General features: G+C 41.2%; 1 long non-coding RNA gene across 1 annotated transcript in view; it reads left to right on the forward strand.

Moving 5' to 3' along the window:
* The window catches only part of LOC132535781 (uncharacterized), a 48,063-nt gene that overhangs the window by 16,639 nt on the left and 6,123 nt on the right, over nt 1-25,301 (forward strand). Inside the window, exons 2-3 of the long non-coding RNA XR_009547488.1 lie at nt 21,382-21,560; nt 22,672-22,800. This is a non-coding gene — a long non-coding RNA (uncharacterized LOC132535781). The remainder of the gene's footprint in view (nt 1-21,381; nt 21,561-22,671; nt 22,801-25,301) is intronic.

Below are 25,301 nucleotides of genomic sequence, written 5' to 3' on the forward strand. Positions count from 1 at the left end.
ACTCCCAAGTCCAGTGGTGTTCCTATACATGAATATACCTAGCCAACAACCAGACTAGTTTCATGAAAATAAAATTAAAAAAATATTGTTTGCCCATTTTGTCCTGCTTTCCACCTTATTGCCTTTCAGCCACCAATTTGCAGATGCTACTATGATTCTAACCGGAGTTCTCTGGGCAGATTGTCTCACTTCCTGGAACCTCACCTCTCCAGAGCCATACCCTACTAAGGAAAGATAGAAACAGGCTGGGAGTATGGATTGGCCTGCCAACACCCATGTCCAGTGGAGAATCAATTACAGAATCCAGAACTCCCACCTTCTGCACATCATAAAGAATTCTGATCCAACTCAATAATGGCCTGTTTGGTCAATATTACACCACTGATCATCTGGGGGCCTAGTTAGGGATTCCTTGGATCCCAATACACATATTATGGGCCTTGACCTCTAAAGGGTCCCTCTCTCTACTACCACTGGTTGCTTCCATAAGGAACAGCCTCTTGTGGGCCCTCTCATGGACCTTGACTCTACCATAAAGCAATGACGGTAGGGATAGTCCCAGTCTCCGAAGGTAGGCTAGGGGTATCCTGCCCCGCCACTCAAAAAAGACTGGTCCTGAAATGAATACAGCCTGCAGTATTCCCTAGATGTGACCATGAGCTATACGCTCAGACCAATAGGGACTTAAAGGTTACATGGGCTCTGGCACTAAATATAAATATGCATTTACATATGGGCCCTGGAGCAGGTGGATGGAGGTAAATAGTTAATTTTAGCCACAATTTTTTATAAGAATAGGAGCTACTCCCTTCCCTAATCCAACTTTACAGCCCTTTTCTCCACTCTGACACCATTCTCTCAGACAATATTCTCATCCAACCTCACTCAGGCTAGCTACCAAACTCAATCAAAACTACTATAGTTGTGTGCCCCCAGGAACATACCTAAAATGGTTCTCCTAGCTTTCTTCTACCCTAAAATCCCTAATCTCATCTGCTCTGATCCTACTTTCTGGTTCCTGTTCATTAACCACTTGTCTCACCTTAGGTCATGTCACCTTCCAGACACCAAGTTACAGATGCTACCATGACTCCACCCCAACTTCTCTGAGCAGACAACCTCACCAATGTGTACTGGACCCTCACATCTCCAGAGCTCTGGCCCATTAGGGAAAGATAGAAAGAGGCTAGGGGTATGGATCAAATTGTCAACGTCCATGCTCAAAGGAGAAGCAGCTACAGAAGCCAGAACTCCTACCTTCTGCTCCCCATAAACAACCTTGATCCAGACTCCCAGTGGGGGAGAAGTGATAGGATGAAGATAAGAGGGCTCTGAACTCCAGCTCCATCAGTATCTAGAGAGAAGGAAAAGGAGAAGGAGGACATGTGGAGGTAGTTATGATGTCATGAATGGCCTAGAGGAGGAAAAGAGGATTAAATCAGAAAAAGAGAGGGCAACCATGTATAAATATGGACAGACAGCTTTAGAGAAGATGGTTGGCCCATGTCTACAACCTTGGAGGAACTGTGGTGGATTGTAGTGGGGAGAGTGAAGATTCAGAACTTCAGAACTCTGGTGGTGGGAATGGTGTGGATTCAAACTCTGTCGACATATAATTTTGTAATATAAAAATATAAAAAAAGAAAAGAAAAAATAACTCTAAGGGCAAGAGACTAGCATACTTTAATGATGCCTCTTTAGTCACTATCAGGCCATCCCATCAGCTGGGGCTCTATTTGGGGAGTCCCAAGATTCCCATACAGACATGACGGGCCTAGACCTCAAATAAATCCCTCTCTCCACTGTTAGCGGTCATCTCTATCAAGAACAACAAAATAGACCCCTTTGTGGGCCCCCCCCATAGGACCTTGCCCTCAACTTGGATCAACAACGGTAGAGAATGTTCCATCCTCCAAAAGGAGGATGGACAACATACTCTATGCTACTCCTGAGGAAGATGGGTCGATACTGGGGCAGCTTGGAATGTTTCTACTCATGACCCCAGAATGTGAGCTCAGATCTACAGGGAAGCAGAGGTCACATAGGCTCCTAAGTTGAATATGGGCCCCAGACCAAATCAAATCAATGGGGTTTACAGTCAGCAATATTTATACACCTTTCCCATATTAGGGAGCTACTCTTTTCCCTGATCCAGCTTTATGTTCCTTTACCAGCCATGACATCATCTCCCCAGACAATAACTTGGATCCACCTGTGTATCAGATTTTAGGCTCAGGGGGAAAAAAACTAGTATAGCCACAGGCCCTTTGGAATTTAACTAAAATATGCCTGCTAGCTATCTACAAAATGGAGGACACCCCCACACACACACAACTCTTCATGTGCTCTATTCCAGCCTTTAGGTCCATGTTTGCTCAACAATTTGTTTGGCTTTGTATGTTAACTCTCTTTTCAGCCACCAGGTTCCAGATGCTAGCAGGATGCCAACCAGACTTCCCTGGACAGACAACCCCACCAGTGTGTCCTGGAGCTCAGCTTCCCCAGAGCCCCACCCTACTATGGAAAGAGAGAAGCAGGCTGCTTATGGATCGACCAGTCAATGCCCATGTTCAGCGGGGAAGCCATTACAGAAGCCAGACCTTCCGCCTTCTGCATCCCACAATGACCTTGGGTCCATACTCCCAGAGGGATAAAGAATAGGAAAGCTATCAAGGGAGGGCATGGGATATGGAGTTCTGGTGGTGGGAATTGTGTGGAGTTGTACCCCTCTTATCCTATGGTTTTGTCAGTGTTTCCTTTTTATAAATAAATAAAAAATAATAACAAAAAAAAAGAAAAAAATAACTCACACAAAAAAGAAGTCACTTTCAGAAAAATAAATAAATAAATAAACAACCTCTCTGTGGTTTCTAAAAAAAAAAAGAATTTTGGCCTATACTCCCAAAGGGACAAATATCATAAGTAAACCAGAGGACTCTGAACCTCCATTCCACCAGGACCCAAAGCATTTGCCACCAGAAATCTTGTTTTTATATCATCACTGAAAGGGAAGTGAATCTGGAAAACACCAGATGCACTGTTTCTCTTATCTGAAAGATAAAGAATAGGAAAAAAAAAGAAAGACACCTGGAAGTATTAATAGGTGTAGGAGTGACTCAGAAAGGAACTGAATTCAGCACCACAGGAAAAAAATGGCAAGAAAAAATGCATATGGATATAGGTATAGGTAGTTATAGAATCAGCCCATATTGGTGACCTTAAGAGGGCTACTGCAGTTTCCAATGGAGGGGATGGGAGTGCAGAACTCTGGTGGTAGGAACTGTACGGAACTATACCTCTATTATCTTACAATTTTGTGAATCAATAATATATATATAATTTGCCTTTTATAGAGATTTTTTGTTGTTGGCAAGGAATATGTTCATAAAAACAGAATAACAGTAGATGCATTGGAACCAAAATGGAGAACTGAGGCTATTAGCCAGAAAATGTGAGATGTCAGAGATCAACTGGAAATAAATTTCAAGTGAGACAGCTTTAGGCAAACCGAAGTCAAAGTCTCCATCCACTTGCTATGCTCAGCTTTTCTTATCAGTATCTAGAAGGACAAGTGAATTGAATTTAGAAGTGACATAAGGCTTGGAAGGGACAGATGCATACCTTGCAGAACAGATCAGGTTTCAAATTGATTCAGAAAGCAATTAGACTTCCTGACCCAATCAAAATGGAAGGATCCTTCTTACAACTACAAAGCTCTGAACGTAATAGAATAAAAATACGGGAATTCTACAAGGTGTGTGTGTGGGGAGAAGTATGTAAACTTGCTTAGGAATCTTGGGACTTTAGGAACAACATGCCAGTGAGTTCTCTGGTTTCTTGTTTGCCTTTCCATGTGTCCAGAGCAAGGCACTTGAAAAACAACATAGAAATACCTAGAGGTCCATATTGAAAAAGGGTTTGCTCTCTACCCAAAGAAGTGTAAAAAGGATGGTTTAACAAGACAGGAAATTTTTAAAAAAAAATTTTGCCTCCGTGGTTATTTCTGGGGCTCCATGCCTGCACCACAAATCCACTACTCCTGGAGGCTATTTTTTCCCCTTTTGTTGCCCTTGTTGTTTAACGTTGTTGTGGTTATTATTGTTGTTGTCATTGATGTCGTTGTTGTTGGATAGGACAGAGAGACATCGAGAGAGGAGGGGAAGACAGAGAGAGGGAGAGAAAGATAGACACCTACAGACCAGCTTCTCCACCTGTGAGGCCATCCCCCCTGAAGGTAGGGAGCTGGTTGCTCGAACCCGGCACTTAACCTGCTGCACCACTGCCCTACCCCTGACAGGAAACCTTTTTTGACAATACCTACCCCACTACAAAACACCACACTGTGTGTTTCCCCCTCCATGAATACCACACTATCCTGTTACCAAGCTATACACTAAGTCTTCTATTGAATAGAATGAATCCTCCCACTTTATTCTTCTTTTGTACAATTTTTAACTACTTTGGCTCTTGTCTTTCCATTTTAAGTTTATTTAAAAAAATCTTGACTATTTCTGCAAACCTTTTTGTATTAGTAATAATTATGTCAAATCTGTAGGTCATTTGGAGGAAGAATTGACATCTTTACTATGCTGAATCTTCCAATCTGAAAGAACAGTGCATCTATCATTTATTTATTATTTTATTCATTTCATCAACATTTTGGCACCTATAATATATAGATCTTATACAAGTCTTTGTTAGTTTCATTTCTAAGTGTTCTATTTCCTTGGCAACAATTTTTAATGGTGGTCCGTTTTAATTTATATTTTTCACATGTTCGTTACTGGTCCATAGGAAGTAACTTTCTTTTTTGTTTATTTGTTCATTTTGATCTTGCACCTGTAACCTTTCCAAATCCACTTTTCTTCTTCTCCGCATCCTCCTCCTCTTCCTCTTCCTCCTCCTCCTTTCTGGATAGAGACAAAGAGAAATTGAGAGGGAAGGAGAAGAAAGACAGGATGAGAGACACCTTTAGTACTGTTTCACTGCTCCTGAAGTCTAAATATGAAGCAAAGTTATACAATTTTTAGGAGAAAAAAAAACAGGTTAAATCTTTGTGACTTTGTGTTTGGCAATAAAAATTTAGATGCAGCACCAAACACAAAGTCATCATGTGATCATTTAGGTACAAGACCAAACACAAACTCATGTGACCCATAAAAGAAAAATGATATGGTGTCAGGTGATAGCGCACTGAGTTAAGTGCACATAATAAGAAAAAATGGGCCGAGGACATAGCATAATAGTTATGCAAGAGACATTCATGCCTGAGGCTCTAAGGTACCAGGTTCAATCCCCAACACCACCATAAACCAGAGTTGAGCAGTGTTTGTATCCATCTTTCTGTCTCTTTATCTCTATCTATGTAAAATAAATAAAATATTAAAGAAGCAAAATGCACACTGTAAAAAGAGAAAAATGGGACAGATACTCAGTGAAGTACTACTCAACAATAAAAGGATTATCTTGTTACTGCCTTTCAGCCACCAACTTGCAGATGCTACTATGATTCCACCCTGACTTCCCTGGGCAGACAACCTCACCAATGTGTCCTGAAGTCTCACCTCTCCAGAACTTTACCCCACTAGAAAAAGGTCAAACAGCCTGAGGGTGTGGATCCACCTACCACTGTCCGTGTCCAGCAGAGAAGCAATTGCAGAAGCCAGAACTCCCACCTTCTGCACCCCTTAAAAATTTTTGGTCCATACTCCCAGAGGGGTAAATGATAGAGAAATTAAACCAGAGGGCACTGAACCCTCGTTCTACTAGGTCCTGAAGCATTTGTCACCAGGAACCTTGTTTTTATAACCAACCATGAAATGGAAGCAAATCTGGAAACACCAGAGGAAGCCAGGCACTGTTTCTCTTACCTGAGAGAGAAGAGGAAAAGAAGAAGAACAAGGAGGAGGAGGAGGAGGAGGAGGAGGAGGAGAAGGAGAAGAACTCTTGGAAGTAGTAGTAGGTGTGACTTAAAAAGGCAGTGAAGATGGGACTGTAGGGGGGGAAACAGGGGAAAATGTGTATATATATATATATATATTTATGTATATACATAGTGATATAGATAGTGATAGAAAGTCAACCCATTATCTGTGACTGTGGAAGAATGACTGCGGTTTCCAGAGTAGGAGATGGGGACATAGAATTCTGGTGGGGGGGAGGGTTGGGAGGAAGCTCATTGGATTAAGTACACATGGCTAGAAACGCAAGGACTGGCGTGAGGATCTCGGTTCGAGCCCCCGACTCCCCACCTGCAGGGAGGTTGCTTCACAAGCGGTGAAACAGGTCTTCAGATGTTTATCTTTCTCTCCTCCTCTCTGTCTTCCCCTCCTCTCTCCATTTCTCTCTGTCCTATCCAACAACAACGACAACAATAACAACAACAATAATAACCACAATAAACAAGAGCAACAAAAGGGAAAAAAATAACCTCCAGAAGCAGTGGATTTGTGGTGCAGGCATGGAGCCCCAGCAATAATCCTGGAGAAAAAAAATTCTGGTGGTGGAAATAGTGTGGAATTATACCCCTATTATAATTTTATAAACCAATATTAAATCACTGATAAAAATAAAATAAAATGGATTGAGAGATATATTACAGAATTATTTTAAAAAGGACCAGTGGAATCTTTCCCTTCCATATGGTTACAATGATTTGATACACATATGCATAATGATTTAAATATTAATTTCATTTAGAAATTCCTTCACAGAAATCTCTAGACTGATATTTGACCAAACAGTTGGACATGGTGACTTACCCAAATTGACATACAAAACTAAGCATCATAGAGAGTATTTAATTTTCTGTTATAAAATGTGTAGAGGGGGCCAGGTGGTAGCAGCAGGTTAAGTGCACATGGTGCAAAGTGAATCACCAGCATAAGGATCTTGGTTCAAGCCTCCAGCTCCCCACCTGCAGGGGTGTCGCTTCACAAGCAGTAAAGCAGGTCTGAAGGTATCTATCTTTCTTTCTCCCTCTATATCTTCCCCTCCCCTCTCAATTTCACTCTGTCGTATCCAAAAATAGAAATTGAAAAAGTGGCTGCAGGAGCAGTGGATTAGTAGTGCTGGTACCAATAACCCTGGAGGCAAAATAAATAAATAAAATTTATAGAACCCCTATTAATTCATCTCAAAAAGTTTTGTAGAATTCTCCAATGAAATCATCTGGCTTGGACATTTATTCTTTTATTTTTGAAAATTTAAAAGTACCAATTTTATTTCCTTAGGTGTTCAAATGCTATGTTTCAAGTACAGTGAGGTAATTTGTGCAGTTATTATTATTTTAAGAACTTATTCACTTCATCCAAGTTGTCAAACTTATGTATATAAAGTTGTTTGTATTATGCTAACTCTTTATTATCCTTTTTATGTCTTCAGGGTCTGTAGTGCTAGCCCTTGTTTTATTTATGACATTTATGATTTATATTTTTGCCATTTGACAATTTTACTCAAAATATTTTTTTCACTTGTACTATTTCAAAAACCAACTAGTTTAACTGGCTTTCTCTATCATTTCTCTATTTTCCATTTCACTTCTTTTTTTTTAATAGAACCCTTTTAAAATTTTTATCTTATTTACTGTATAAACACAGCCAGAAATTGAGAGGAAAGGAGGTGATTGAGAGGGAGAGAGATAGAGAGACAACTGCATCACCACCCCTTCACCACTCGTGAAGCTTTCCCCCTGCAGGTGGGGACCAGGGACTCGAACCTGGGTCCTTGCACACTGTAACATGCACTCAACCAGGTGCACCGCCACCCGACCCCCTCCATTTCACTTTTCTACTATCTTTATTATTTCTTTCTTGATGCCTAGTTTGAGTATACTTTTCCTCTTCTCCTAGTTTCCTGAATTTGTCCATATATTATTGATTTGAGACACTTCCTTTTTCTATATAGTTCAGTGCTACATTTTTCTCATCAGTTTTAATGTAATTATGTCTCTCAAATTGTACTTTCATACTAATTTTGTTTGATGTACTATTTTATTTCCCCGGAGCCTCTTTCTTTGACTCATGAATTATTAAGAATCATGTTATTTAGTTTCCAAGTGCTTGGAGATTTTTCTGCTGTCTGTGTTGCTGGTTTCTACTTTGATTCCATTATGGTGGGGAAACATACTCTATATGGTTTAAACTCCTTTAAATTGGTTGTGAGTTACATGATAGCTGAAAATAGACTATTTTGGTGATTGTACCTTGAATGCATGAAAATACTGTGTATTCTGCTGCTGTTGAGTGTAGTGTCCTGTAAATGTTTATTAGTATTCAGCTGCTGTTGGGTGTAGTGTCCTGTAAATGTTTATTAGATATTGCTAATTAATTGCATTTCATAGTTCTATATCCTTGCTGATTATCTGGGTAATTGCTCTATCAGCTACTAAAGGTCACTTGTTAGAGTCTGTAGGGCTGGAGGGGGTCACGGGGCAGAGTATATGATGACTTGCACCTATCATGTCTGGGTATGAAAATACACCTCAAATGCAATCATTTTGTAAAATAATATTAAATCACACATAAAACATAAATGTGGATTTTCTATTTCTCCTTTCAGCAGGATCTGTTTTGATTTTGTATCTTGAAGCTCAATTATTTAATATTTTTGAAAATTTAAAAGTACAAATCTTATTTCCTTAGCTGTTCAAGTGTTGTATCTCATATTGAGTGAGGTAGTTTGTTTTATTTTTTTTAATTTTTTATTTTTTTATACTTTTTAAAATATTTTATTTATTTTTCCCTTTTGTTGCCCTTGTTGTTTTATTGTTGTAGTTATTATTGTTGTTGTTGTTGGATAGGACAGAGAGAAATGGAGAGAGGGAGGGGAAGACAGAGAGGAGGAGAGAAAGATAGACACCTGCAGACCTGCTTCACCGCCTGTGAAGCAACTCCCCTGCAGGTGGGGAGCTTGGGTTCGAACCGTGATCCTTATGCCGGTCTTTGTGTTTTGCGCCACCTGCACTTAGCCCGCTGTACTACAGCCCAACTCCCAGTTTGTTTTATTTTTTGAAGAACTGATTCACTTCATCCAAATTGTCAAATGTATGTATTTTGAGTTGTTTGCATTATAGTTCAAGAGATTCCAGCAAGGCTCTGCCCAATAAATTGGTGCTAATATCAGCTACCAAAGGACAAAAGTGTCCGGTAGTCCCTTCAGGGTCTTCCCACACAAACGAATCTCTTATGAGCAAATCTTGTGTCAAACCTCCAGTGCCATGTAGATGTGGTCCTGGAAGGAGTTCCCAACTCTGGGGAACCTCTGCTTGCCTTAAAATTGTTTTGTCTGCTCCAGTATCAATCAAACACTTAAAAGGAATTTTACCAATCCTTACTGTCATAGTAGGGTGACCCCTTTATAAAACAGGGGTGGTCCACAAAATCTCAGGCTCTGAATCCACACTGTTCGCTTGCTCCAGCCAGCTATTTTTACACTGGGAGTTCCCATACGCCACGCACTCCTCCTTCCACTCACCCTCTGCTGTTGTTACATGGTGTGGTGGGCAGAGCGGGTTGGGTCCCAGGCTGGGCTCTTGTTTACGGAAGAAAGGTGCTGCACCAAGCAGGCGACCCGTTTGACTCCCTCTTGAAGGCGGGGCTGAGGGATGCACACACCTAGTTTAAACAACTGTTTAAATCTAAATTCGGCAGGGACATGCCATTTTTATGGAAGTTAGACCAACAATCTTTCCTCAAATGAAATCTTTTCTGGCATCTAGGACAAGGTGTTTGGGACCTCTGGTTCCCTGACTGGAAGTGGGGTCGCAGTTTATTTTCTGAACATTGGTTACACCAATGCCCTTGGAGACCACACTGAAAGCAAGCCCCCTTTTGCTTATCTAGGGCAGCTGCAAAGGCCTGTGTCATAAGGATTGCCTGATAAGAGCTTGATCCAATCTCCTGTGTCACTAAAATCCAGGTGTCTGGGTATTCATTTTTAAGACTGAGGCATGCCTGATGGAAGTCAGAAAGCTTGCCATCCCAGACAATAGAACACAGAAGGAGAAAACAGGCATCAGGATCAGAAATCTTTCTCTTCAAACCTGAATGGACCCTGGTAATGAATTTAGCTAGGGATTCATCAGGTTCTTGGTGAAGGGAGATAATGGGGGCTGAGGACACTCCCATGGGGGGTGTTAGCCTCTCCCATGCTTGTAATGCACAGAGGCGTACCTGATCAAAATAACCGGGTGGAAACGTGGTCTCTGCCTGTTGAATTCCGGTTCCCAAACAACCCATTCCAAAAAGAGCCTCAAAATCTTGCTCAGGCTGATTCTGGCTATTTCTCCGGGATTGCTGTAAACATTCATCTCTAAAAAATGCCTCCTATTGAAGGAAGAGTGGGCCTGGGAGCATAGCACGAGTTATGACGCTCCAGTCTTGGGGGGTATTAAGGTTCTGAAGAAGGCCTTGTAAAATGGATCTGGTCCAGGGAGCATGAATGCCATCCTCCTTAATTGCCTAATGAAGTTCTTACAGATCTGTGGAGGAATATAGGTACCACGCCTGAGTTCTCTGTCTATTGGGGGCAACGTTTACCGGGAATGTGTGGACTTGCTCTGGAGGAAAAGCTCTGTAGCAAAGCTGGCAAAGGTATTCTGTGTCCGATGGCAGAGTAGTGGCGGGGGGGGGGGGGGCTGAGGTAGGAAAAGTTGCAGAAGTGGTGGCGGTAGCCAGAGATGTGTCTGCTGAAACGGAAGCCTCTGGGTGAAATGCAAAGGGCTTAGGGTGGGTCAAGCTTTGCTTTCTCAAGAAAGCATGTATGGTGCTGGGTAAGCAGAGTAACCTGTTCCCTTAAATCTTGGATTTCAGCCTCAAGGTCCCTCAGCCTTTTGGAAGGGGATCCTGCACATCTCCTGAAAGCTGTGACCATGATCAAGAGGATCCAAGGTGCTGCCCAGAGCTTAATGTCCCAGAGATAGAAAACATGTCTCATGAAAAAAGAGTAGAGGGTTTGGGAAACCTCTTCATAAGGAGGAAAGTCACCCATGGTAGAGGGGTCTCAGAAAAATAAGAAGAGGGAGAAAAGGAACTGCAGTGCCTTCATTAAACACGAGGCTGCAGAGAGCCAAGCGGCATATACTTATCTGGGGGCTGGGCAGGTTGGGTCCCACGTTGGTGTACCAAAATTCTGGGCTAGCTTCACCAGGGAGGAATGGTAATACAATTCTTTATTGGTGCAGAAGTTGAAAAATAAGATCAGAAGAGAAAACACAAGTAGAACCTGAAATGGAATTGGTATATTGCACCAAAGTAAAAGACTCTGGGGTGGGTGGGTGGGGAGAATACAGGTCCATGAAGGATGATAAATGACATAGTGGGGGTTGTATTGTTAAATGGGAAACTGGGGAATGTTATGCATGTACAAACGATTGTATTTACTGTTGAATGTAAAACATTAATTCCCAAATAAAGAAGTAAATTTAAAAAAAAAATTCTTTATTGGTGCGGACGCCCCAGAGTCGGGTGTGAGCACATCAGATTTAGGCCACGTGGAGCTAGCAAAATGGCCGCCTCCAGCTATATACACCAGCCCTTCTCCAGGTCTTCTCCAGGTCGGGACATGGAAGAGGAAGAGAGTGAAACCGAAACAGCAGCGCACTTTATAGGGTAAAAGCGGAAGTGGCAAGTCAGGAACGGGATTGGCTAGGAAAGGGGGTGGAGAGAGGCAAAAGGCATGCTGGGAAGGTGGAAGCGTCCTTAGCAACTATTGTGATGGTTTTAACTGATGGTTTTAACTGAATCAGCAATACCCTGAGGGGATAATGTGGTGGGGATCTTTCAGGCAAAAGTGATTATGTAAATGGACCATAGTGTCAGCAATGGAGCATGGAGCAGAGCGGGGTGGGGGGGGCTGGCTTTAAGGCCCAACAATAGTAATTCTTTATTATCCTTTTGATATCTTCAGGGTCTGTAATGCTAGTCTTCCCAGTGAATAGATTCTTTTGTCGTTGTGGAATTTCCCTCTTTTACCTGGCAATGTTTTGGGCTTGGTCTGAAGTCTATTTTATATGTTATTAAGACAGCTCCTCTCAGACAAAGACAACTAGCTGGTAATCTCACTCATAATGAAACTCAAGAAATAAGGGCAGAGAGGGAAAACACAAAGTGAAACTTGTCCTGGGTTGGATGTATTGCACCAAAACAAAAGACTGAGGAAGAAGGGAGGGGGTGGAAAGAACCTTGGGGTCATGGTCCTTGGTGATGGAAAAGCACCTAATCTGGGGGTGAGAGTGTTCTGTAGACATCTGTCACAGAGATAAACTGTGCCCCTGTGTCAACAACTGTTCTGTAAACCATTGAATAAAATGATTTTTAAATTAAAAATCCTTTAAGTGAAACCCCCAAATAAATATTAAATAAAACCTTTGAATGAAATGATAAATTATAAAGGTGATTAAAAGACAGCTTCTCTCACCCTTTTGTTCAAAATCATTTCATGGGGGTGGTGTTATTTCCAGTAGAGGCCTTTCACTTTCAGTCTGCCTATGCCATTCTATTTGACATGAATTTCTTGCAGTTGAATTATGTTTCTTAAAATATTTATTTATTTATTTCCTTCTGTTGCCCTTATTGTTTTATTGTTGTAGTTATTATTGTTGTTGATGTCGTCATTGTTGGATAGGACAGAAATAAATTGAGAGAGGAGGGGAAGACAGACGGGGAGAGAAAGATAGACACCTGCAGACCTGCTTCACCACCTGTGAAGCGATTCCCCTGCAGGTAGGGAGCCAGGGGCTCGAATCAGGATCCTTATACCAGTCCTTGGCTTTGCACCACCTGTGCTTAACCCCCCACCCAACTCCTTGAGGTATGTCTTTATTGCACTCTGATATTCTGATTTTTATTGTTTTAAAGTTAATTACATTTAATTGTTAATATGTTGGGATTTGTTTTTACCAGAACACTGCTCAGCTATGGCATGTGGTGGGGCTGGGAATTGAACCTGGGACCTTTAGTGCCTTTGGCATGAAAGTCCTTTTGCATAACCAGTATGCTATTTTCCCAGCACAATAGTTGGAATTTAATCCTGTAATTTTGTTTGTTTTCTCTTCTTTCTTTGTTTCTTTTTTTTCCTGCCTTCTTGTGGGTCACTTGAACATTTCAGATTTAGATTTTTGTTTCCCTTTATTTTTTAAGCGAAGACAAATTTTGTCTTACCAACATTCTCTTTATAATAAAATATGTATTCTCTAAAATAACATAGGCTTTTTCTACTGTGCTTCTGATATCCTCCTGAGTCCTCCTTGGCAGAATCTTAAACACCAATATTTATATCAACAGACTTTCTCAAGACCATGTAGGCTTTTTTTTTAAATCACGCTTTTCAAAATTCTACCAGGCTCCAAGTGTCACCCAATTCCAAAGTTACATTAACATATATATATATATATATATATATATATATATATATATATATATACCTACTTTGAAAGATTTATTTATCTTTATGAACTCTGCCATATGTATTGTTAGGGATAGAACTTGGGGCCTCTGGGGCCACAGTGAACAAGTCCTGTTCTCTAATGATGACATATTTAGATATTAGTTCATTCTTATATTTACGTATTAGTTGCAATAGCATTTTGTTGGCAGTAAAGTTTGTACCAGTCAGGCTTCAACAAGAGAAACAAAACTGATATGAAAATACATATATGCACATATACATATGTATACTATTTATTGCAAGAAATCCATTTATGAGTTTGTGGGGGCTGGTAAGGAAAGCCTGAAAACCACTGGCTAGAACTAGAGAAAGAACAGTCTGAAACTCTTGGTCATGAGTTGAAGGTGCGGTTCACAGGCAGCATTTTTTCTTCTGACTGAGGAAAGCCTCAACAAGGCTCTTCAGCCTTACTATCCATTTGCAAGCTTAGACTTTCTCCTAGTATTTAAATCCTTGACTATGATTTGTTTTATCCGAGTCAGAATTCAGTTTATGGAGTCTGGCTTCAAGTTAGGGAGGAAATATTGTGGTCTAAATTGACCTTGCGTCTTTTTTTTTTTTCATATGCAATCTCTTAAGAGTCGTTAGTGAAGATACTTAGAGTAAAGCACAAAATGTTTTGTTTGTTTGTTTATTTATTTATTTTGTTTTTGCCACCAGGGTTGTCACTGGGGCTCAGTGCCTGCATGACTCCACCTTTTCTGGTCACCATTTTTTCTTCTCTAGATAAAAGATGAGAGACAGAGAAAGAGACAAAGACAGAAGGAGAGACATTGTCGCATCACTCCACACTTCTTGAAGCTTTCCCCCTGAAAATGCTCCCATGTGGTAACCCAAGGCTTAAATCCATGTCCTATGCATGGCAGCATGTGCATGCTACCTGGAAGGCCATTTGTCAGCCCCCTCCAAACATAAATCATTTGAACTAGAGAGGAACCCAAAATAGAAGGTAAGCTCCTCTGGAGTTCTGGAACCTCTGTAAAATGGAGCTCATGTCAAGTCCTAACATTATCTTTTCAGAAGAGAAAAGCTACTTCAAAATACTATATCATCTATCCAGTCTGCTGATGGGGGCACACGTTTCTAAAATTTGCCTCTGTCAATTGACATAGAAAATAGTTTATGATGGCTCTTTAATAACATCTTTGCATTCCAGGGCTGCTACAGTGGGTAGAGCATTCAATTTGCAGGCATGAAATCATGAGGTCATGAGGTCACGAATTCAATCCCCGGAACTGCGTATACCAGAGTGATGTTAGGGAGATCTCCCTCTTTCTCCCTTTTTCACTCTCCCTCACATTAATTGATAAATACATATTTTATTAATCTTTTAAATATTTTATTGGACAGAGACAGTGAAATTGAGAGGGGAGATAGAAGATAAAAGGGAGCTAGAGAGCAACAGAGAAACAGACACCTACAGATCTGCTTCACCACTTGTGAAACCTCCTCCCTCTCTGCAGGTAGGGACTGGGGCCTTGAACTCATGTCCTTGCACATGGTAATTTCTGAGCTCAACCTGGTGCACCACAGCCTATCAAAACTAATCCTCCAAAACTAAAGTCCAGCTATGTAGAAAACCCACCAGATATTTATGCTCACTATAACGTGATTCCATTTTAACTGTTTAATTTAGTAGCGATGACATCGATCATAAAGGATTGTCCTAGTAAGTGTTGGTCAACCTGACCCTGTTCAGAATGCAATGCTTATTTTATTATATGGCTGCAAAATATTGTCACAAATATTTATGACTACAGAGTACATACAGTTATTAAAACATTCTGTTACTCAAGAAGTAGGAAAATTACACCAACAAAATAAAGCCAGAAGCAAGCATATTTCATTCGCTTAACTAGGGCTAAAGGAGCCATTGAAGCACAGCTTCTGACAGGCTTCAAGGCAGCAGTGAGATGATTTCAGTGATGATATGACATGATAAATTGCCTTTGCCATTACACAATTTCCACTCCAGAAGATAATTCATCACATTGTTCTTTCTCACTGATGCGTGTGTCAGTTTTGTCATCTATGAAGTCTAAGCAGGACAACATTTGCTTTTGTAGCTGTAGCTCCAAAGATGCAAGACCATAGAGTAAAAGAATATATATATATATATATATATATATATATATATATATATATATATATATATATGCCCCCCACCCTGGCACAGCCTGTTGAACACCTTTCTACAATGTAAATGGCACCATTTGGGTTTCAGTTGCATGTGGTTGTGGAGGATCTGAAAACAGTCCTAAAAGGTATCTTGAGACAAGGGCAGTCATGCTAGGACTCTATGGGAGCTTACTTGTGGAGTCTTAGCACTTGTCAGGTGAGTGACTTGGGACAGCTTGCTGCATTCTCTGTTCCTTCACCATCAACATATAGGTGATAATACAAATCCCTGGTGTGGTTATAAAAACCAGGTAATGTTGAGAACGTAAGGTGTCCACTCTTAGCGTTTCTTTCTGTTAATTTGTACCTGATATTATCATTATGTCATTTAACAGAGAAATATCACCCCACATCTACTTGCCAAGCACTAGGCTGGTGCTGGGAATACAACAGTGAATAAAGACATCAAAATCCCTTTCTTATTAAATCTTAAATCTACTGGGAGAAAGCAAACAATAAATGAAACAAATGGGTGCAAGATGTAATTTTTCAGAAAGCAGTAACATCCAGGGAGGGACGAAGAAGCAGGGACGGAGAACAGATGGAACTGAGTGGGGAGTTCCAATTGTTGACGGGTGGGGTCCAAGATGGTGATATGTAAGCAAAGACCTAAAGGAAGGGAATGAGTAAGCCACGAACTCTCAGTGTTTCTAGGGGAGCATGTCTCAGGCAAAGGGGATAGCAACTCAAAAGCACTGAAATAGAAGCTTGCTTGGGATTGTTCAGAGTTGCAAGGTGGCCAGGGCAATGGGGCATGAATGCCAGGGAAGAGTAACAGGAAATTACATCAAACAAGTAAGGGGACCCAGATCATGTAATGCTTTGCAGTATCTAACCTATAACAGAGACTATAGAGGGAATAAGTATCATTTTTAATATTTATTTTGAGAAAGAGAGATTAGCCAGAGCAGCACTCTGGTATATGCAATTCTGAGAATCAAACTGGAAACCACAAGCATGAAAGTTCAGAATTCTACCACTGTGCCACCAAGTTGTTATGTAATACCATTGCCTTCATTTGACTTAAGTACATAACTACTTATTTATATATTTAGGGGTTCCAGGGATTTTATCCAGGGCTTCAAAGATGAGAAACCTACTCTCTACTACTGAGTTACATCCCTGGGCCATGACTTAAATATTGAATGAGTCACTTCTTTGTGGGTTGAAAATAACAGAAACCACACGTGTGATATGGCGCCCACTATATTGAAATAACCATATGAGGTCCAGAGATATATCTCAGTTGGACATTGTGTTGCTTTGCCATCAGTGCAAGCCTGGCTCCCAATGCACTGAAGGAACCATTGGTGTTATGATATCTTTCATTCTATCTCTCTGTCTCTAATAAAATCCACAAAGATGAAAAGTAGATTTATGATACTAAGAGGCTGGAGTTGGTATGAGTGAGGAGTGACAGCTAACCAGTAAAAAGAATGTTCTAGAAGTAGAGAATAGTGATAATTGCCCAACTCTATGAATATCTAAAATTACTTAATTGCACATCATAGAAAAGTAAAATTAAGGTGTTCAAATTATGTCTGGATTAAAAAATAATAAGTCAAAAAGTGGACTGGGAGGTAGCACAGTGATAGAACACAAGACTTGTAAACCTGAGGTTCCAAGTTCTATTCCTACCACCACAAACATCAGAATTTTGCTCTGATTCTCTTTGCTCTTTCCACACACACTCTCTCTTCTCTCATTCATTTACAAATAAATAAGTAAATATTTAAAAGATAAGAATTAGGAGGCCGAATGGTGGCACACCTGATTAAGTGCACATGTTATAATGTGCAAGGACCCAAGTTCAAGCCCCAGTCCCCACCTACAGAGGGAAAGCTTCACACATGGTGAAACAGGTCTGCAGGTGTCTCTGTGTTTCTTTTCTCTCTATCTCTGTTGTTTTTTAACTTAAGAGGGGCTTGGCGAGCTGAGGCATAGAAAAGGTTTCACAGCGGGGAGCTGGAAATGGGTTTAAACAATACAAGGTTTATCAGGGCATTACAAAAGCATGGGGCATATATTTAGATACAGAAAATAAGCACTTATCATCAGGGGTTAAGAGTACACTAGGTCCATAAAGTCTGAGTACAGTTATCAAAAGTGTAGACCCATAAGATAAACAATTATCAGCTGAGGTAGAGGTTGCTTATGGCAGGACCCATCTTCTTCAGGTGGTAGATAAGGTATGCTATACAACCCCCTTCGGAGGATGGAACCTTCTCTACCACTGATGATCCACATTGAGGGCAAGGTCCTATGGGAGCCCCCAAAGGGGTCCATTATGTTGTTCCTGATGGAGATGCGTTTGGTAATTTCTTACACAGCTATCCATCATCTCATAATACATTCCAGCAATCATTTTTCTGAAAAAGAGCTGAAAATGTATGTTCATATAAAAGTCCACACAGAAATGTCTATAGTAGCTTCATTAATAATTACCAAAACATGAAAATAACCACAAGGCTCTCCAGTATGTGAATGAATACACTGATCCATTCAAATAATAGAATGATATTCAGTGCTTCTTCTTCTTCTAGCATTTGCCCTTCTTCCATAGCCAGTCAACAGCGTCAGGTTGAAAGCTGTCAGGAGCTACTTGTTGCTGGCTTTGAAAGTGACTGGGATCCATGTGGATTCAGTAGGCTAGGAAGGATCGTCAGTTTCCCCAATGAATGGGTACTCACGGGATGCACCACGAGAAGGTCGATCTAATGCATCCCATATTCAGTGCTAAAAAAATATCAGTAATAAAGGCATGAAAAAACACAGAGGAGGGGGCCAGGTGGCGGGCACCTGGTTAAGGGCACAAATTACAATGTGCAAGGATCCAGGTTCAAGCCCCTGGCCCCCACCTGCAGGGGAAAATCCTCACAAATGGTGAAGCAAGGCTACAGGTGTGTCTCTCTCTCCCTCTCAATCTCCTCCTACCCCCTCAATTTCTGTCTTTATCTAATGAAAAATAAATAAAATAGATAAAAATAAAACACAGAAGAAACTTAAACACATATTGCTTGTGAAAGAAGTTAATCTCAAAAGGATTCCAATTATATGACATTATAGAAAAGACAGAACTATGAAGAGAGTGAAAGTGCTGGTGATTTGCATGGCTTGGCAGGAGAGGGATGAAAAGATGGAGTGCAGAGATGTTTTGATTTTTAAAAAATATTTTCATGCCTGAGGCACCAAAGGTCCCAGATTCAATATCCTCTTTTTAATTTTTTAAATATTTTATTTACTAGTGAGAGGGGTAGGAGGAGAGAGAAAGAACCAGACATCACTCTGGTATATGTGCTGCTGGGAATCAAACTCGGGACCTCACACTTGTGAGTCCAATGTTTTATCCACTGAGCCACCTTCTGGACCACCAGAGATTTTTTAAGGCACTTAAAATACTCTTTATGGGTTGATATGGATCGACCTGCCATTGCTCATGTTCATCAGAGAAGCAATTACAGAAACCAGATCTTCCACCTTCTGCGCTCCATAAAGAATTTTGGTCCATATTCTCAGATGGGTAAATGTTAGGGGAAGATGAACAGAGGGCTTTGAACTCCAATTCCATCAGGACCTGAAAAGAGAAAACAAACAAACAAATGAAAGGAGGACACTCCGAAGTAGTAGATATGATGTAAAAAGGAAGAGAAAGCAGGACCATAGGAAAAAAAGGGCACATATGTATAAATATTAATAAACAGTTATAGAAATAATAGTCCACCCACATCTGTGATCTTGGGAGAACTACTGCAGTTTCCAGTGATAGAATGGGGACACCGAACTCTGTGTGATGGCAAAGGTGTGAAACTGTACCCCTGTATCTTCTAATTTTGTAGATCAATGTTAAATCACTAATAAAACTTTTAAAAGGTACTCTTTATGGTATTAGAATGACAGATATATGTCAGTATATGTTTGTCCAAACTCACAGAATGTAGCACACCAAGAATTGTAACCTACAATGCCCCACTCTGGTGGGGGAGCATTAATACTGGAAGGAGCTGTGTTTGTGTGGTGGGAGAGGGTGAATGAAAACTTTCTGTGAAGCAAGCAAACTGTTTCTATGACTTGTGAGAAATATGGTGACTATCTTTGGGAGGAGGGAGTGCTGCGATACAGAGCTTTGATGGTGAGTGTGGAACTATACACTGTAAAGTGACAAACTCGTAACATACTATTAATAACAAATTTTTTTAAAAAAATAAGAGAAAACTTTCTGTTTCTCAGAGGAGATACCATAATGGTTATGCGAACAAACTTTCATGCCTAAGGCCCCAGAGGGCCCAGGTTCAATCCCTGGCACCACCATTACCAAGAGTTGAGCAGTGCTCTGGATAAAAACAAACAAACAAATAAGTAAATAATAAGACAACTTTGTCTTTCTGTAAATTTTTACTACTAACCTTAGATTCTGTAAAAAGAAAGCCAATAGGAGAATATTAACATACTAGCTTATTATGGGGAATCCAGTTTGTTTGTTTGTTTTTTTCTGCTACGACAGGAAATCCCATCACACATCTCAGAAAGTCTCATAGCTTTCATAGACTTACAGAGTTGTCAAGATTAGATGTTTTATTGCTGTGTTTTCACATACTTCTTATAAACTAGAACTGAGACCTTATTCAAAGTCTTTCAGACTTGGAGAGTGAATATCTAGAGAAATAGTTTGGTTACCAAGCAACTTGAAGGACATATTTGTGGTCTGTGGTCATGGATTTCAAGTTAGGCCAGGTATTGTGGTTTTGCCTTTTTCCTTCAGCAGCAGATGCAGAACAGATAAAGAGGTGAACTTAACCAGAGTTGGGGGTTCTCCATGTAAGTGTGCATGGATGAGAAATATAACTAGCTAGGGTATGTGCACAGGAGTGGTTACCATGAGTGAACTCAGTAAGGAAGGAAGAGAGGACACTAATGAAACAAGACATAGTGAACAAGTACTGGATGGGAAGTCTCATGGTATCAAGAGATAATTGGGGTCACTAGTGGGCATGATTTGGATAGACACGGGGTGCTATTCTCCTATCTAGTCTTGTCAGGACATTGAAGAACTTGATGTAAATTTTGATAATGACCAGGTTTAGGGAATGACTATGGAAGGAGTGAGAGAGCCAAGGGTGGGTCAGACCATGGAAAGTCAGGGAAGTGGGAAGCTCTAATAGAAGGTTCTTCCACACAGAAATTGAAGTGCCAGAGTTGGGAATCAATAGAATAAGTTATGGTTTTGTCAAGAGCCCCAGCAAAAGGACCAGGTGGTGGTGTACCTGACTGAGTGCACAAGTTCCAATGTGCAAGGACCTGTGTTTGAGCCTCCGGTTCCCACCTGCAGGGAGAAAGCTTTGCTTGCGAGTGATGAAGTAGGAGTGCAGTTGTCTCTCTTTCTCTCTTCCTCTCTATCTCCCACTTCTCTTTCAATTTCTTGCTGTCTATATCCAATAAATAAATAAATATAATAAGTTCTTGTAAGAAGAGCCCCAGCAGATGTGGTTGTTGTTGAGAAGGGAGAGAATTCAAATGTCTCCCCATTCAATGAACTCTTTTCTGACTACCCTTGTCTAATACCCCCCCTTAAAATTGCACCTCAAGTTTTTCCCTACCCTCACTGTACATCCCATTACTGTTTTTTGTATGTGATGCCTGGGATGGAACACAGGGCCTCATGTATGCAAAGCATGCAAGTCAAGGTGAGCAAACAAGGAAAGGGTAGAACTGAGAAGGTTGGGAAGGAGACAAAAAATGTGTTTTTTTCTTTTTCATCAGTTTCTGCTCAGGAAAAAAAAGAAGAGAAAAGAGAAGGGAAGAAAAGAAAAAAAGGAAAGGAAAGGAAAGAATGTGTATGAAAAAGACAGTACTCTGAACTAACCCAAAGTTTCACATGTGCAAAATACAGAAGATTTGTCTCAATCTTGGAGCCCAAAAATGATGCAATATTAAGAAATGTATGTGTCCCAGCCTCTTGTGATAAATATGAAGAGATGTTGCTGGGCTAGCCTGAGGGTGTTTCTTCCAGTGCTCTCCGGGTTGGAGAGAATTTGACCGGAGCCAACCTAGGCTGCTGCTTACTCAGCAACACGGGAGAGGAACCAAGAACTCTTGTGGCTGAGCCAGAACGCAATGCAATGTTTATTGATCAGAAAAGAATCTGCATTTATACTTTCCAGGAAGGAAGTGGCAGGGTGGAAAAAAGGAAGTGACTAAGAGAGGGAGCGGAGTGGAAAAAGAGTGCGAACCAGTGGGGATTAAACCAATGCCCTGCAGGCAGGGCGGGTCTCAGACCAAACAATGATTATGTAAATAGAGCACAGCGTTAAGCAATGCAGGGGAACAGAAGCAGAATTAGCCAAAGGAGAAATGATGACCAACAAGATGTGGGCCCCAGGTCAGATTGACAGAGTTTAGAGTTCATGATATTTATGTATTTCCCCCATATTTGCAAGCTTCTCTGCCCTTATCCAGCTTTCCAGTCCTATCCTCAACTTTGACACCATTTTCCCAGACAATATATACATTTTTTTTTTTTGCCTCCAGGGTTATCGCTGGGGCTGAGTGCCTGCACTATGCTCCTGGAGGTTATTTTTTCCCTTTTGTTGCCCTTATTGTTTATTGTTGTTATTATTATTGTTGTTGCCATTATTGCTGCTGTTGTTGGATAGGACAGAGAGAAATGGAGAAAGGAGGGGAAGACAGAGGGGGGAGAGAAAGATAGACATCTGCAGACCTGCTTCACCGCCTGTGAAACAACGCCCCCACCCTCACAGATGGGAAGCAGAGGGCTCAAACCAAGATCCTTATGCCAGTCCCTGAGTTTTGCACCCTGTGAGCTTAACCCACTGTGCTACTGCCCGCACCTCCCTCCAGACAATACCTTTAGCCCACCTGCATGCTAGATGTTGGGCTAAGGCAAAAATTAGTAAAATTGTGGGGCCCTTGGAATATACCTAAAATAGAATCCCTAGCTTCTTCCCACACAAAGAATCCTAACTTCATCTGATTACTTGGGTTTCTGATGATTAAATAAATTGTTCTGCTTTTTATCTTAATACTTTTCAGCCACCAACTTGCAGATGCTTCCATGACACCATCCTGACTTCCCTGGACAGATGATTTCACTAATGTACCCAGGAGCCCCGCCTTCCCAGAGCCCTATCCAACTAGGGAAAGACAGAAACAGCCTGGGGGGTATGGATTGACCTGTCAACACCCATGCCCATAGGAAAAGCAATTACAGAAGCCAGACCTTCCAGCTTCTGCACTCCATAAAAACTTTGGTCCAGGGTGGGGTGGTAGCGCAGTGGGTTAAGTGCACATGGCACAAAGTAGAAGGATCCCGGTTAGAGGCCCAGGCTCCCCAACTGCGGGGGAGGGAGGTGGCTTAACAAACAGTGAAGCAGGTCTGCAGGTGTTTATCTTTCTCTCCCCCTCTCTGTCTTCCCCTCCTCTCTCCATTTCTTTCTGTCCTATCCAGCGACAACGACATCAATAACAACCGCAACAACAATAAAAACAACAAGGGCAACAAAAAAAGGAAAATAAATAAATTAATTAATTAAATATTTAGAAAAAACTCTTTGGTCCATACTCCCAGAGGGATAAAGAATAGGGAAGCTTCCAGTAGAGGGGATGGAACACGGAACTTCGGTGGTGGGAACTATATGGAACTGTACACTTCTTATACCACAGTCTTGTCAATCATTATTAAATCACTAATAAAAATTATTTTAAAAGAAATGCATGTGTCTTTATGGGTTGGGGGAGATAGAATAATGGTTATGCAAAGAAGCTTTCTGGCCTGAGGCAACAAAGGTCCCAGGTTCAGTTCCCAGTAATACTATAAGCCAGAGACGAACAGTGCACTGGTTAAAAAATAATAATAATAATAAATAATGTATATGTCCTCCATTTGTCCCACATTAATTCTCATAAATGAGAATCACTGAACCAAGATATAGAGCACTCCACGAACCATGGACCTTTCTGTATGCCAGGCTCTGGGTTCAAATCCTGGAGCCACATGAGAGCATTATGGACAACACCAGGATAGCTCAATGGTTGTGGAGTGGTGGAGTGATGCAGTAGTTTGTTGCCTTGGTCTCTGTCTCTCTCTTTCTGCCTTTGTTCTCTCTGGCTTTCAAATAAAGAATGGGAAAACATGGGCCAGGGAGATAGCATAATGGCTATGCAAAAAGTCTCTCATACCTGAGGCTCCAAGATCCCAGGTTCAGCCTCCTGCACCACCATTAAATACTGAGCAGTGCTCTGGTAGAAAAAAAAAAAAAGAAGAAGAAGAAGAAGAAGAAAAGAAGAGGAAGAATGGAAAAAAAACAGTCTGAGAAGGTCATTCACTGATCATCCCACACAGGGATGAGGCTGTGGGTTCATTTCCCGGCACCACACACAAAACCAGTGAGACAGCCCATGTGGAGGACTCTTGTTTTGCCAAATGTGTAACCTCAGTTCCAGGCCCCATTACAGAGTATGGGAGTACAATGACACCAGGGAAAACTTCACTATTAGAAGGTATCTCCCTCTTTCTCTGTTTCTCTGCCTTTCTCTCTCTCCTAAAAAATATAAAATGGGGGGGGGCAGGTGATTAAGTGCACATAGTACTAAGCACAAAGACCCATGCAAGGATCTAGGTTCGAACCCCCGGCTTCCCACCTGCAGGGGGGGATGCTTCACAAGCAGCAAAGCAGGTCTTCAAGTGTCTCTCTTTCTCTCACCCTCTCTATCTCTCTCTCCACTCTCATTTTCTCTCTGACCTATCCAATAAAATGGAAAAGATGGCTGCCAGGAGCAATGGATTTTGTAGTGCCAGCATCATGGCCCAGCAATAACCCTGGAGGCAAAAAATAAAATAGTGCTAGGGTGGTGGTTTACTGGCTTGCGTGCATATGTTACCATGCAAGAGGCCTTGGGTTCAAGCCCTTGGTTCCTACCTCTAGCTTAACAAGTGGTTATGCAGTTCTTCTCTCTCTCTCTCTCTCTCTCTCTCTCTCTCTCTCTCTCTATCTCTATCTATCTATCTATCATCCATCTCTCAACCTCTATCAAAAAGAAGGAAAAATGGCCTCTGGGAATGGCAGAGACCAACAGGTACGGTGCACTCAGTGAGCAATAACTCTGGTGGTAAAGATAAATCAAATTAAATCACACTAAAATAAAACAGCAGTTGGGAAAATGACTCAGCTGCTAGAACACTGAATTTACATGCCTGAGGTTTTCAGTTGATCCCAACCCAACATGAGTGTACCTTAATGATGCTCTGGTTTCTCTGCTTGCCTGCTTCATGTTCTTCTTCTTCTAGCGTTTGCCCTTCTTTCGTAGCCAGTCAACAGCGTCAGGTTGAAAGCTGTCAGGAGCTGCTTGTTGCTGGCTTTGAAAGTGACTGGGATCCATGTGGATTCAGTCGGCTAGGAAGGATCGTCAGTTTGCCCAATGAATGGGTACTCACGGGATGCACCACGAGAAGGTCGATCCAATGCAACCCATGCTTCATGTGAAACTCTAACACAGGCAATAAATTTAAGAACTTTTGGGTGGGGGTAGATAGGATAATGGCTATGCAAACAGACTCTCATGCCTGAGGCTCCGTCAAGTCCTAGGTTCAATCTCCTGCACCACCATAAGCCAGAGCTGAACAGTGCTCTGGTTCACGGAGTGGAAATTATGTGCCCTATTTA

Source organism: Erinaceus europaeus, chromosome X (assembly GCF_950295315.1).
Source record: "Erinaceus europaeus chromosome X, mEriEur2.1, whole genome shotgun sequence".
NCBI lineage: Eukaryota > Metazoa > Chordata > Mammalia > Eulipotyphla > Erinaceidae > Erinaceus > Erinaceus europaeus.